This window comes from Cupressus sempervirens, chromosome 2 (genome assembly GCF_028749045.1).
Source record: "Cupressus sempervirens isolate cs-2001-9-10 chromosome 2, ASM2874904v1, whole genome shotgun sequence".
NCBI classification, from domain to species: Eukaryota; Viridiplantae; Streptophyta; class Pinopsida; order Cupressales; family Cupressaceae; genus Cupressus; species Cupressus sempervirens.
The window spans coordinates 251,972,146-251,988,631 of NC_143119.1; the positions used below are offsets into that span (position 1 = coordinate 251,972,146).

Consider the following 16,486-nt stretch of genomic DNA (forward strand, 5'->3'; position numbering starts at 1 on the left):
TGGTACGTTGTTTGCATGACTTGAATTATAGATTTTGTGTGTAATGAAATGAATGCCAAAATTGATTTCCATGTTAGTCACACCTATTCAACTTCATGCCTCTGTCATTCTATTCAGATACAGTTAGCTTTTCTAGTTTTACCTAACCTAGGGTTTTAGCAACTTTAAATTTCTTTCCCATTGGATACCTTGCTATCCTATGAATCATTTTCTTCATGATGGGATAGGTTTTCTCTAGCCAGAATGACATATCATGGACTTGGCTTAGTGTAGTCATGATCCATTTGATTCAAAAATTCCTTGGCATGCGGATGATATGGGTCAAACCCTTGATCTCCTGATGTTTATGTGTCTGGCTTCAACACATCATTATTCTACAATGCACCATATGCCTGATCTAGCTCAAGATTCCCTAGTTCTTGAATAGAATAATGATAAAATGACCTGATGTCATCAATGAGAAGTACCTTTGGAGGGATTGATGAATGAGTTCCTTGAGGATCCTTCTCCTCGACAATTGTTGGATATAGCTGGAATTTCAGAGGGGTGCAATTGAAACTCTTTGCCAACATTTATAAACTCTTTTTAACCTTTGCACTCGAAGATTCTTCCATTCTACTTGGTTGATGAAGGACTTGAAGATAATGACATTGCCTAAGAATTTCCTTCAACAAACTTGTGCTTAATCCATTGGGGGCTCAAGGAATGCTACACTCTTTAGAAAACTCTAAATTCGTAGTGAAACTGAACGTTGATTTCTCTCTTTTATCAAATTTTCAATTTTAGGGCTCCATTCAATGCTTCATACCTAGGTAGGTAAAAAAAGTTCAGTTTGGTCTTCAACCCTTGATTGCTTGACTAACATTAACTAACCTTTCTTGGTTGAGTCAGTGACTCAGTGGAGTCTACCCGTGCTTAGTTAAGTCTAAGGAGTCCCTCGATTTGGTCTAATAGCTTGGTTAGGCTTAAGGAGTGACTCGATTAGAACTAACAAATTAGTCAAGTCTGAGACTTTCTTCTATCCAAGTGCATATGATATGTTGATCTAGACTATCTTGCTTGGATGAATAGAACTAAATGTAGAATATGAATTTTATCATAGATCCAGTGGTCTCCTTGCATATTTATGCAGAGATGATTTAATCACCCAACTCATTGCCTTGGCTATCAATAACCTCACTGTCCTCATATTAACAACCTTTGATTTCTTTTCATCTTCAACTTTACATCTATGCATGCAATTCTTTGCATACATAGCATCTTTTGGTAAGATTCCTCTTTTTGAAGTGATACCTTGTGCAATTGGTTCCACTATGTCCAAATTCTCTACATAGATGACATCTACACTAAGTTTTGTAATCCCTACCAAAGATTTCTTTAGCAAGTTGTTTAGTAGGATTCCAATTCTTAGTTCTACACTTTGAAGATTTATGACCTTTCTTGTTGCATGTGAAACATTTTGCCTCAAACTTAGTTTTCTTAGTGCTTTCATTTACTCTATGTCCATGCTTGTTACAATTGTAACATTTGCCATTAAACTTTGACTTCCCATTGCTCCAACATTTGTTTGAAGTATACCATATTTTTTCACAATGATTGCATGTAGGTCTTTTATTATTTTGATCACCTTGTTGTGATGACTCTCCTTGTTCATTGTAGCCCAATCATGTCTTTTCTTTTTCTCTATTCTAAGATAATTTAGCTAACTAATCCATCCTTTCTTGTGATCTTGTCATTCTTTCATTGGTTTCTCTTTCTACTCTTAGATGATTCATCAGTCTTTTATTTTCTATCCTCATATTGATGATTTCTTGATTTAGTTGATTTAGTTGATTTGACATGTCTTTCTGATGTACTGAAAGCTAGTGGATTTCATTGTCTTTATCTTCTAATCTAGTCTTGAGTAATCTTTTATCTTCTTCTACATATTTTTATCATTTTTAGCTTGGTTCTTCTATTACATGGCTTCACATATCTTGAATGAACGTATTTATTGGTCTCTTTTCAATATGTTGACTTTAAGAATAAGGTTCCTTCCAAGTAGATCTTCTATAGTTGCATCTACTTAATTTGAACTTCATTCTTTAGAAATGTCTTCAATTCTTTCTTCTATGTATACATTGTCATTCATCTTTTATGCCCATTCTATTCTTCTTTTTAGGGATTGAGAGAGTCGATTCTCTAGCTTCTTAATTTTTTCCATGGCCACATATAGATCCAATTCTTCATTCTCAATGGCTTTCTCTAGCTTGTATACTTCCATTGTCTCTGATCTTTGCTCTCAAGCCGCTAAATTTTTTGATAAGAGAACCTTTCTCTTATACCAATTGTTGGAAATTTAAAGAAAACTAGATGACTAAGAGTTGGGGGGGGGGGGGTTGGGCACAGTGGGGTTGAATCAAGACCCACTTAAACTTCTTTCTCTTAAACCAATTTGTTAAGTTATCTAATCTACTTGCATGGAAGAAACATAAAGTAGTAAAGTAACAAAACCATAACACAATATTTGGTAACCTAGAAACCCTCCAAGTAGAGGTAAAACTGGGGTGGGGATGACACCCACAATGCTTCACTACTATAGTAATAAAGTTGGTTGTTAAGTCTTATAATTGATCACTTATAGTGATCTTACTTGGCTAAGGGTAATAAGGATTGTTAGGTCCACCTTGTGAAAGGATTTATACAATATAATTATGTATGTACTCTATTAGGAGTTTTTGAAAAGGACTGTTATGTCCACCTTATTAAAGGATTTGGGACCAATGCACCTATTAGGATGAATCAGTAGATTGATCATTGAAATGAAACTCTAATTGCTGAAGAAGATCCTTTGAAGTAAACTAATCACATGTCTATGATAGATGAGTCTCGTCCTTCCATTGGGTTTCTTGTAACCTTCTAGACAATCTACTCTTCCATACTCACTTATACAAATGTCCTTCAACTTATCCTTAGATCATTTGGATAACCAAAATACCTTATACTTATTTCCATCCAAATAATTTCATCATAGGTCAGATACAACATAAATAGTTCCAAAAAAAATTATCAAGTCAATTTAGTATTGTAACTTGGGTCCAATGTCTTACTCAAGCAATACTGAAGACACTCAATCACTACTGTCACTTTGGCTAGCTAGGGCACTCAGTTAATATTGGATGCTCATTTCTTATTGATCACTTGGTATGCACTTTTGACTTAGTTCACACTATTCTACTAGCTTGATTATCACCTTGGAACAAAACTACTCTATTGACTTGGTTCACACTAGAGCTTGATAGATACTATCAACTCAGTTGACACATACAGCTCAATGTGAACTGTCAACTCAATTGACACTGCAACTATCTGCAAGGTTAATTTTATTTGCTTGGTTGCTTTGTGAGCTCGGTTAACACTATAGACTAGTAACTCAGTTACTACTGTCTTTCCATTATGACTTAGTATTTTAACACTAATTGACAATATATCTTCCAATGATATTAATAAATATCTCTAAAATTACCATGATAATCTTAGATGTCTTATCAATTTTTGAACCATACACAATTTCTATTTTCATACAAAATTAGTATAGTAAACTTTAATTTTCTTTATTAGTGCCTTGAATATCCATAGAGACATATGTCTACCATTTTCATAATAAATTTTGATCTATTTTTCCAAATTTAAATAAATTCCATGTTAGAATTTTACACTTAATTTTATACACTTTTGTTAAAAAAACTACATTTTAAATTATTTGGATGGAAATTATGACTAGTGCATGAACAACTACAAAATATTTTAGGATAAACAATTTAAAGAATCATAAAAATAAATACCCGGTAGAAAATTTTGCAAAAATAAAGAAATTGTAAATCTCACCCTTACTTATCATCCTACCATTTAAGGTTTCTCAAAATACTAAATCTAACTACATATTGTTTTAGGCACATGAAATAACTCTGTTATACTTTTTTCAAAGCCAGGAACTATTTTTTGTGTGCAATGAGTTTGAACCTCTTAATCTTATCTATTTTGTAAAACTTTAGTAATTTAGAAACTAAATTTAGTCATAGAGTCCATGAAAGTACACTTGGTTAGTTGCATGTACAATCCATTGTTTAAAAGATTAAAAAAAACCCAAATAATAGACATATTTTCATTTGTATTTCTTTTTGAAAAATGAGTTATATGTTATGAAAGTATAAGAACTATAGAAAAAAATGTAAACATTGTTTAGGCTTAAAATGGTGGTGTGAGTAGAGCATTTATCACATTAAATTCAAATGCCTTTCAATGTGGGTACTTACCCTCCACAATACATTCTTGGTATAAGTTTGATCCATGCCACCATTACCTCAGACAAAATGCTCTACAAATTTGATAAGTTGGGCACATTATAGTAGATCCCATGAATTAATTTATAAGAGAAAAAAGAATGTACTCCACTTAAAAATTTGTTAAACTCATTGTAAGAAATTATATGGAAAATATGATTCATATTATATTAGATTGCAATTTTCACACATGAGGGTCTTTTACAATATTTTTTTGAAAATGAGAAAGGTGGAGGATTAAAAATGAGTTGTCACAAGTATTATTTATTACTCAAGAAAAAACCAGACATTCAATCTTTTCCCAAATCCGAAATTAATTACTTCACTTTGCTTTTTTAGAATTCCATACATATTTGAAAGCACACCAACAATATGCTTTTAGTTTACTATATGTAGAATAAAAAGAAAGAGGAGGTAGAGAAAACCCTAAAAGACCTAATTCTTTGGCTTTAAAATTGTTTTCTGCTAATTTAATAGAGTGTGTAATTTCTTCTTTCTTATGCCTTTTTCTTGGGATATTTCTCCTTATTGATGGAGTCAGAACTTCCTTGGCCATTCTATTTCACAAATTTTACATAGATAGAGGTTCTAAACACACATAGCCTCCCTATGTACCACAACAATTTAGATGTCTTGTTGGGTTTCCACAAGGACATTTAAAGGATTGATATCAAGGCGTATGGAATAAACTGATGTCTTAAAAATAGAAGTAATTTTCCCACTATTATTTGTCAATTGACCATGTATACTTGAGATATTTACAAATTTATTATAATATTATAAAGATAAATTCCACTTTACAAATTTTGACAAGTGACATCTAAAAATGCATAAAGTATAATATGTCATGACTGTATATTGTTGGACATCTTTTTAATTGAATAAATCCCATAATAACATAATTTTTTTATTATATAATAAATAAAGAGCTCTAATTCCATGACAAAGATATTTCAAAAAAATATTAATGAAACTACATTTAGTTAAAACAAGGTTGAAAAGAGTAAAAGACCTCTAACCCTTTCTTAGCATAAATATGACAACTATTATTTTATATGCCAACTATTATCAAAGTAACGACATCCATATTCTTGATAATAGATCCAACTATTATCAAAATAACCACATCCATATTGATACCAAGATTTATAAGTAAACCATAGTCATAAGCGATATTAGGCACACATCCCATACAATTATTAGGAGAACAACAAAAAATAGCACTATTACTACTGCTAAATAAGATAGGTTGGTAACCATGGTGACATAATTAACCAATACTATTATTAAGTTTAGATACTTATGGGTGTTGGCAGTATTAATTTCTCCCTCTATCTTGCCTACTATGGTACACCATCCATAGCCACACAACCATACATCCACAGCCATAGACAAATAGTTGTTAGCAATAGACAAGTAGCCATCCAAAGCCATCCTTAGTCATCCAAGCACCATCCAACTAACTCAGTCATCCATCTCAGCTACTCTCATTGATATTGTAGCTAATTCTATGCCATAGTCAAGATAACATTTACTATGTATTTTCTATAAATACAATGAACTAGGTTTGTGATTAGCAGAGCCCATTTTGGGTTTCTCATTGTGGATCATGAGAAGATAGAATGTTGTAGCATTCTAAGGATTTGTAATAGATTTTATTTATGTATTAAGTGCTATAGAACAGCTTGGTGTCTTTGTATTTTGCTTATTGATTTGAATGTTTATCATTGCATTCATGTTTGTCTTTGATCCACTCTATCCACCTCCTTCAAGTGGTATCAGAGCTAATGGGATATGATCCTAGAGATCATGGAGAGCTTGAGAAGTTTAGAATTGGTGAAGAATGTTGTGGAAACATAGCCCAATAGGCAATAGCATTTGAAGTTATCTTCTGCAAGAAGAAAGAGAAGAACAAATCAAGAGACTACTATGAGAAATAGAGAAGTCATGAAAAGAAGGAAGTCAAAGTTGAAGTGTGTTTGAGTTAGTGTTGTATGATGCTGTCATTTATAGACTAGAAGCATGTGGAGCATCTCTGTGCAAACAGGAGTGCCAAAGAATGCATACATGTGGAAGGGAAGATATTGATCATGAAAATGTTTATTATGTCTTTGTGTTTGAAGTATATGTTTGATGTTATAGAATAATTATTGAAGTTAGTTGTGGTTGCAAGTGAAAGTAGGTTGTATTGGTGGTGAGTTGGTTCTCATGATTCAAAGGTCTATGTGTGTGCTGACTAGATAAAAGTGTTGGGATTGGAAGTGAGAATTTGTTTGTCTAGTTGTGAAGGATATGATTTTCTTGATAGTGGTCCTATAATAGAAGCTGGTTGCATTGATATTCCCCAACCAAGTGATGAAAATTGAATTAGTGATGATTGTTAATGGGCTATGTGAATGTATGGGTGCATTATTAGTCTTGCCTGACACCCCAAAGGTTTTTGGTTTGACATATTGATGAACCATGTATGTGAAAAGGATTCCTATAGAACTAGCAAGTACAATGGCTCGAGACCCATGTATCTTGGTAGATGGATTTCTTTTTGTATAGTCTTAATAACCAGTTTGATGTAGGTCAAGAAGGAGAAAATTTGAAGTGATGATAGTTTTCCCATCATGTGAGTTAGTGGTAATCTAAAACCATTTGTAATGTTTGGTGGTCTATTGTAACCACTATTATGTGAGGTTCATGGTTAGCCACAATCGTTCAAATGTAAAGTTTTTGGTCAACTAGAAACCATTTGTATTCCATTTTTAAGGGTTAAGTTGTAAAACTCAAAGTGATTATGATGAGGGAAAACAATATAAATGCAGTGGCATTAGTGGAAGAAATTAAGGGGGAGTTTTGGTAGTATTAATTTCTCCTTCTACCTTGCCTACTGTGGTACACCATCCATAGCCGCACAACCATCCATCCACAACCATAGACAAATAGCTATTAGCAATAGACAAGTAGCCATCCAAAGCCATCCTTAGCCATCCAAGCACCATCCAACTAACTCAGTCATCCATCTCAGCTACTCTCATTAATATTGTAGCTAATTCTATGCCATAGTCAAGATTACATTTACTATGTATTTTCTATAAATACAATGAACTAGGCTTGTGATCAGCATAGCCCATTTTGGGTTTCTCATTGTGGATCATGAGTGGATAGAATGTTATAGCATTCTAAGGATTTTTTATAGATTTTATTTATGTATTAAGTGTTGTAGCATAGCTTGATGTCTTTGTGTTTTGCTTATTGATTTGAATATTTATCATTGCATTTATGTTTGTCTTTGATCCACTCTATCTACCTCCTTCAATGGGAAGAGGCCAAGGAAGTGTCTAGCCAAAGTGCAACAATCAGACTATGCACATGTGTTCCACCTTGAATACATTTCTAGGATATCTCTCTGGCAAACAATTAACCATTTTCTTTTACCATAGTCGCGCTCTCAAACTCCACACCAAATTTAAGCTTCTAGTTCTTCTTTTTGAATTCTAAAGTATCTGGTTGAACACTTACCTTTACTCAATATGGATCCTCCACATGCACTTTGTAGGTTGAACAAGCAACACCCACATTTTTTACTGTTCTAACCCTCCCAACAACTTGCTATATTTTGGTGGAGTTGAAGGGAATAGAAAAAGATGGGTAATTGAGATCACCTATGTCTTCTAGATTGCTTGATTTGGGGCATTGGATTGTGTTGTTATCCATCAACAAAGCAATCTATTTTTTGGTGTATTTAAGAGTACAAAGAAAGTGAATGTAATTATGAGGTGTTAGGTCATGGATGAGCCCTAGATCTATAGCGACGATGCGATTCACATGACCTGCACCCAATGCCAAAGGGTCTGCAACTTTCAAAGTTGTGACATCTTTGATGGGTTGATTTTTATTGTCACGAACATAAGCAGATGTCATGAGAGATGGTTTAATGGCAGTGGGACTCCAAGAAGGATGGATAGCGTGAATGAGTGCTGCAAGGCCACTTACATGTGGAAAAGCCATGGATTTCCCTGGTATAAATGCAAATCCATTCTTTACTACAGCCAATATGTCCACACCTAGAGCAACAACATCTAGTTTCATTATATCCAAAAATTGAAGACTTGGCCCCCTTGCAGAAAAATAAGCCATGAGAGGAATTGTTACCGCTTTACCTTTCAACGTCTATCCTAATGGATTTATGGTTTCTGTTGGATTTCTTGTTTTATTTATGTATGCTTTTATTTTATTTCTAGCTGCAAAACTTGTGCTAATAAAGGGCAGACCATAATCAAGGATTATTTCTTGCGAGCTCCAAGGAGATTCGGTGGCAAAGATGTAACTAGCGACCTCAAATTGTTTCACTTCTTCCAATAGGCTTATTTCCTTGTGTGAAGCAACTCCATTGGAATCAATGTAGATATTAGCATATGCAAAATCACATACCAAAATTTTACCATTGAGAATGTTGGGAGGGATAACTAAGAGGTCGCATCTCTTGGTGCTTTTGTTGTGAGATACATATAGTAGAGGCAATTGTTGAGTTACCTCGGTAGCTTGAGAAAGAGATGAACCTCTGTAGATCTGATGATTGCCAAGTCTCATACTAGCAGGGAACTTTCTATCAATACTACTGGCTCCAATGGTCATCACCCACGGTGCTATATTTTCAACAGAAGTGTAAATAGGTCCATCATTTCCTACAGAAAGCGAAAAAAACACCCCCTTGGCCATCACTTTGAAGGCTCCAATGGCTATGGAATCATTGTAAAATAGTTGTTCCAGTCCACCAATTGACATAGAAATAATATCCATGCCATCTAAAATAGCCATTTCTATGGTAGTAAGAATATCACAATCATCGATTTTGTCATTCCACAGAATCTTGTAAATGGCCAATCTGGCGTGAGAAGCCATCCCAATGGCTATTCCATTGGCAAATCCATTAAAACTTGCTCCATCCACAACCATTCCTACAATAGTCAAAGCACAATGTGTTCCATGTGTTGGAAATTGAATGTTGAGACCTGTTGGTTGTCCTCCAGCCCCATGCCCATCTACCTTATTAGTTTGTTTCCCGCAGGCATCCATGGATGGTAGACATTTATTTTGGTAGGTGATTTTGAAATTTGAACATTGAGAGAGAAAATGGAATATGACAAAAGGAATGTTTTCTACATTCATTCATTTAGAGAGTCAGTTTAGCAGAGCAAAGAAGATAGAAGTTGCAGAGGAGAGCAAAGCAAAAGGAAAGTCATCGGTAGATTCAGTCATTGCAAAGATAGAAGGAAGCTTGTCTCCAGTTGCAAGTGTTTCCCTTGTACACTCTGTAAGTTTGTTGTTGTTGGTTTTGTCCTATTGAAGCAGTGATTTCTCTAGGCACCATTGTATGTAGCCATTAGAGCTACAAGTTTAAAGTCCATTGAAATTTGAAGTTTTACCAGTTTAGGGTTATTTTAGGGTTTCCTAGTTGAAGACGAATGCTCTCAAATTTTGTAATATTTTAATCTCAGTTGAATAGAAAAACAAGCAGGCATACTTGAATCCATTGCTCTTCATCTATTCATTATTTTTTCTAAGAATTTTATTGTTGAATACTTTAGCTTGGCTCTCTATCTTAAGTGTTAAAAATATTAAGTATATGAAATAGAACACTCGGCATCCTCTTCTATTGTGTATGACTTTCTAATGACTACCAAGCATTGCCTTTGAGTGTTGAGCTCTTCTTGTGCCGAGCTAACTTGGCACCTACTACTTGTCACTCAGAACCTTCATGTACCGAGAAACCTATCACTTGACACCTTCATGTGTTGAGAAAGTTTCCACTCAGCACCTTCACGTGCCGAGAAAATTTCCACTTGACACCTTCAAGTGCTGAGCAAAACTAGCACTCGGCAATAGTTTGTGCTGAGTGAAATTTTTGGGTTGTGCAATTTTAGGGTTGTGAGTTTTAAATTTTTTAATTTATATTTCTTACATAGTATCAGAGCTTTGAGGCCCCACATCCATAGTGAGTTAGGGCATTTGATTTCTTGGGATATTCAACATGGCAGTAGATATAGGAAAGATATGGCAGCAGCCACCACCATTCAATGGATAAAATTATGATACATGGGCAAAGAAAATGAAAACCATTATGGTTGCAAATGATTTATGGGAGTTTTTAATTAATGGGTTCAATGATGTGATAGACCCAATTCAGTATGTTGCACTCACAAATGCACAAAAGACTCATTTGAAAGAGTCAAGGAGAGGAGATGCAAAGGCATTAAGTCTTATTGAAGCAGCAATGACGGAGATAGTATTCCCAAAGATTGCAGCAAAAAATTATGCAAAGGAAGCATGGGATATCATTGAGACAAACTTCAAGGGGACTGATAAAGTCTGCACAACTAAGCTATAAAATACAAGGAGGGAATTTGAGAACCTTCAGATGAAGGAAAATGAGTCAATTGCAGATTTAAGCTCAAGGACCTCAAATGTGATTAATCAACTGAAATCAAATGGAGAAGACTATCAAGAGTAGATGATAGTGGAAAAGATATTGAGGAGTTTACCTCATAAATATGACAATTTGGTCATGACCATAGAAGAGGCAAAATACCTCACTATTTTGACAATGGATGAGTTGATGGGTACTCTTCAAGCCCATGAGCATAGGATCAATAGATCTACATCTTCTTCTTCCCAAGAGCAAGTATTTAAGGCTCAGTCAAATCCAAGAGGAAGGGGGAGAGGCAGAAATGGCTTAGGCAGAAACTCCAGAGGCAGAGACTGAGGTAATGGAGGACAAAGGAATGTTGCAGTAGAAAGCTCAGGAAGAGAAGATGGAGCAAGTAGCTCACAAAATACTTCAAGAGGAGGTAGAGATTATGATGAGACATATGCCCTAGTTACAAGAATAGAAACTGTGCATGTTTTCATAACAATTGTAGCTCAGCACAAATGGATGTGAAGTCCACCTTCCTAAATGGTATATTGAAAGAAGAAGTCTATGTGGAGTATCCACCTAGTTATGAAGTTGCAGATGAAGAACACAAAGTATATAGATTGAAGAGAGATCTTTATGGGCTCAAGCAAGCTCCACGGGCATGGTACAATAGGATTAACTCATATTTGATGAGAAATGGCTTTAGCAAAAGAAATGGTGAGCCTACTCTCTACATCAAGGCAGTAAATGAAAAATGTGTTGATTGTTGTCTTGTATGTAGATGATTTTATTTTTAGTGGTAATGACAAGGCTCTAATTGGTGAGTTCAAAGAGGCCATGAAAAATGAATTTGAAATGATAGACCTAGGTCTCTTGAAATACTTTCTAGGCATAGAAGTAAAACAAATGCATGATGACATCTTCATCTCTCAAGAAAAGTATGCAAGGTAGATCTTGGAGAGATTTAAAATGCACAATAGTAAGGCAGCCTCAACACCAACAATAGTAGGTCTAAAGTTGAGCAAGGAAGACTCTAGCAAGAGAGTGGATCCAACACTATACAAGAGTATGGTTGGAAGTTTAATGTATTTGACTACAACTTGGCCAGGCTTAATGCATGCAGTAAGTTTGATTTCCAGATTTATCAAAACACCAAAGTATTCCCATTAGCAACGGGAAAGAGGATCCTAAGGTATGTGAAAGGTACAAAAGGATTTAGAATTTTGTATATTGCAAATAATGATTTCAAGTTGGTGGGTTATACTAATAGTGATTGGGCTAAAAGTATAGATGATAGGAAGAGCACTTCCGGATACATGTTCCATATGGGATCAGGTGCAATTTCATGGGCATCCAAGAAGCAACCTATTGTTGCTCAATCTATAGCAAAGACTAAATACATAGCAACAAATGTAGCAACATGTCAAGTAATTTGGCTAAGGAGGACCTTAGAAAATTTGAATGAAAGGCAAGAGGATGGAACCACAATTTATTGTGATAACATCTCCTCAATTGCATTGTCCAAGATTATAGTCTTCCATGGGAGAAGCAAACATATTGAGATCAGATATCACTTCATCAGAGAGTTGGTGGAGAATGGGCATATCAAGATGGAATTTTGTAAGTCTGAGCAGTAGCTAGTAGATATTTTCACAAAGCCATTAGGCATTGGAAGTTTAGTACACCTAAGAGAGTGTCTTGGTGTAGTTGATTTGGATCAGCAGTGATCCTTGTTTTTGGGTTTCAGGACAAAGGGGAAGTGTTGGAAATTGAACTTTGAGAGCCTACAAGTTGTCCTCAAGCCCCACGCCCATCTATCCTATCAATTTGTTTCCCACAGGCATCCATGGATGGCAAGCATTTATTTTGGTAGGTGATTTTGAAATTTGAACGTTGAGAGGGAAAATGGAATATGACAAAAGGAATGTTTTCTACATTCATTCATTCAGAGAATCAATTTAGTAGAGCAGAGAAGATAGAAGTTGCAGAGCAAAGCAAAGCAAAAGGAAAGTCATCAGCAGATTCAGTCATTGTAGAGACAGAAGGAAGCTTGTCTCTAGTTGCAATTGTTTCCCTTATTCACTCTATAAGTTTGTTGTTGTTGGTTTTGTCTTATTGAAGCAGTGATTGCTCCAAGAACCATTCTGTGTAGCCATTAGAGCTACACATTTAAAGTTCATTGAATTTTGAAGTTTTACCAGTTTAGGGTTATTTTAGGGTTTTTTGGTTAAAGCCGAATGCTCTCAAATTTTGTAATATTTTAATCTTAGTTGAATAGAAAAAAAAGCAGGCATATTTGAATCCATTTCTCTTCATCTATTCATTATTTTTTCTTAGAAGTTTATTATTGAATACTTTAGCTTGGCTCTTTGTTGTAAGTGGTAAAAATATTAAGTATATGAAACAGAACACTCGGCAACATCCTCTTCTATTGTATATCACTTTCTAGTGATTATTGAGCATTGCCTTTGAGTGTCAAGCTCTTCTTGTGCTGAGCTAACTTGCCACCTACTGCTTTTCACTCAGCACCTTCACATGCCAAGCAACCTATCACTCAACACCTTCACGTGCCAAGAAAATTGCCACTTGACACCTTCAAGTGCCAAGAAAAACTAACGCTCGGTAATAGTTTGTGCCGAGCAAAATTTTTGGGTTGTCCAGTTTTAGGGTTGTGAGTTTTAAATTTTTTAATTTATATTTCTCACACCATGACCGTTGGTGTCTCTTGTTGATTTTATCTTGCTTTGGGGAATTTCACCATGTTTAGCTTGGTAGCCAGTGAAAAAATAATGATCTCCAATAATTTTCCTGTTGCAGTGAGAGGAATTAAAGTTCGCCCCACTTTGACATATGCTCTTCCACTTTGCGGGAATAGGGCCGAGGCCTCTATCATTGAAGCTCTCACTCTAAGGCCATATTCCAGAGTTGACCATGCCCACAATCACATGTTTACCATAGTTGGATTGAAGCCCCAAATTATAATGTGATGAGCCTCCCAGACCCAAAAATTGCAGCAAGTGGGTTGTGTGCCTTTGCCTCATAGATGATGAGATTATGGCTATGCAGCCTTCCTTGCTCTTTATAGCTGATGCCTCAGCACTGCTCAGCTTTGTTGTGAATCCAAAGAGGACTATATCATAAGTGTATAACAATAGGCCTATTGGCATAGCGACTATATCTCTGATGAGATCCCTCTCCACCATGAGTACGTGCTTTTGGTGCAATGGCAAAATCTACATGGTATCAAAGTGCAAGTCACCAATTTGAGTCCCCCAAGCCCTTTGACCCTTCATCTATGTAGTCTTGGATTATCCACATGGTATGTAGTTGGTGCAAATCCCACATGATAAATGGTTGTATCCAACTCCATCATGTGGGGGGTGTTGGCATAGCGACTACATCTCCAATGAGATCCTTCTCCACCATAATTATGTGCTTTTGGTGTGATGGAAAAATCTACAAGACCTTCATCTTCATTGTTTGAGCCTGAACTTGAAGTTGCCTCCTTGATGAGAGAGGAATACCAGTGCTCATGACGTGAAAAATGCAGAGGTTTCATGGACCTGCTCATGTGAGCAATGTATGATTTCCTAATTAACTCCTCAGACATAGCTATGGTTATGGTAAATGAAAATAGAGTGTCAAAGAGACCAAGCAAAAAAAGAGAGGAACTAGCCATTTCTGTCAACAAACAAAGAGAAGCCTGTAGGGGACTAGTTGTGAGAAGATAGATGGGCACTCCACCAATAAATAAGGATCATATACTCTAAAATTGTGGTCCAAAACATGAATAGATAGTTCATTTGATGATTCTCTTAATGAAAGCATGATAGACATGGCATGGAAGCGTTAACTTTACATAGAAAATAGATAGATTGTCCTTCGATTCGAAGTGGTGGAATTTCCACACCCCATTACTCATGACATATGTGATTGTGATATGATAGTAGCATGTTATAAATAATAACCATTAACCCTGCATCTTCAAAAGATGATGATGTAATCATGATTTCATCTCAAACAATAACATTATTAGAGGAAGGGGTAATGGTGTGATCGTACCATCTAAAACATGGTCTATGTGGAGATAAAAGAGATAAATTGCATTATTCTAGAAAAAATATTTTTCGTAAACAACAATAGTTGAGACTAAGAGAAGATAAAATTAATAATAGAAAATTGATAGATAATCCTTTGAACATAGTATTGGCACTTTTGTACCTTGATGTTTTGATTGGTAGTGGTGACATTTTTGGTACCATGAAGCTTTGATTGGTGATAGTGGATTTCTTTATCTTCTCAAACCCAATTGTGGTGGTTAATGTAAAAAGGGAAAATAGATGAGGATGGGCCATTAAATTAGAGAAAATGTCACATTCGATGCAAATATTCTACTAGATAGACATCGTCATTGATAAAACAATGAGTGAGAGATGAAGTTCTTTTAAAATTACAGTCTCATGATGATTCTTGTAAGTAAGCACACCCTCTAGATTTTCGTACCTTGAGATATTCACTTAAAGCTACAATCACGTTATAAATTATATTTCTCTATATTTTTAAAAATAAATATAGTTCAATCAATGAAGTAGTGGCCATCTAGCTATGAAATTGGTTTTCTAAACTTTTTATAATACTATTAAAAAAAACAAAGTGTTTCTCCATATCACTTTTTCTCTTGGGTAAGAGAGGCACTTCAAGATATTTGTTCAGAGTTTTGAAAATTATAAAGTATTATAAATTATATTTATGTATATTTTTAAAGAAATAGATAATTCTTTAATGATTCTTGTAAGTACTTTTCGTGGAATATCACATACTTCAAATTATTAAGTAAATTTTTTAAAATTTGTATTGTAAACATCTTTGTAAATTTCAATTGAATTACAAAATCAATTTCCTTTAACCTTAATCATATTTCTAATAATTGATGTTTATTTAGTAATATTACTTATTAATATGAGAGTATGAATTAAGAATATTTCATTTTGCATAAAATTAATAGTAATATTATTTAAACTCTAATTTAATTTGTGTCTTAAGTGAATCCTAATATTATTTAAACCTTAACTATAAGTCTAATCATAACTGATATTTATTTATTAATATATGTTTTGTCTATTAATACTAGAGTCAAGTTAATAATTTTTAATTTTGTAATTATTAAATATATGAATAACAATGTGCATGGTGTTAATTTAAGTATTGTCTTTTCATTTTCTAGTTTTTGTACATTCTATCACTCCTTAGTAATTACATTTTTCTAAAGGGATCTAATGGATCACACCCTTTATTCACATCCTTTGGTCCAAGTGTCATTTTCTAGCCTTGAGTGAACCCTAATATTATCTAAACATTAACTATAAGCCCACTAGAGTCAAAGTTAAGAATTTTTAATTTTACAATTATAAAACATATGAATTACAATATGCATGGTGTTAATTTAAGTAGATCATCTTTTCTTTTTCTAGATTTTGTACATTCTATCACTCCTTGGTAATTACATATTTTAAAAGGGATCTAATGGATCACACCCTTAATTCACATCCATTGGTCCAAGTACCATTTTCTTAGTCCTTACATTTTGTTTACCACATTATTTATAAACATGGTAGCCATTAAACCATAGATGAATATTAATTAAGACTTGTAATTGACAAATTGATACTAATACAATATAACTTTTAAGTGAAATCCTTTTAATTATATTACTTTTGACAACTACTTGGTAATAAATTTCTTTTCCCAACAAGAATGA

The 16,486-nt window shown here is 34.4% G+C and overlaps 1 pseudogene; it reads right to left on the bottom strand.

The window, feature by feature from the left end:
• Nucleotides 1-7,730: 7,730 nt before the first annotated feature.
• Nucleotides 7,731-14,407, bottom strand: LOC149572005 (subtilisin-like protease SBT1.5 pseudogene; annotated as a pseudogene).
• Nucleotides 14,408-16,486: the final 2,079 nt, after the last annotated feature.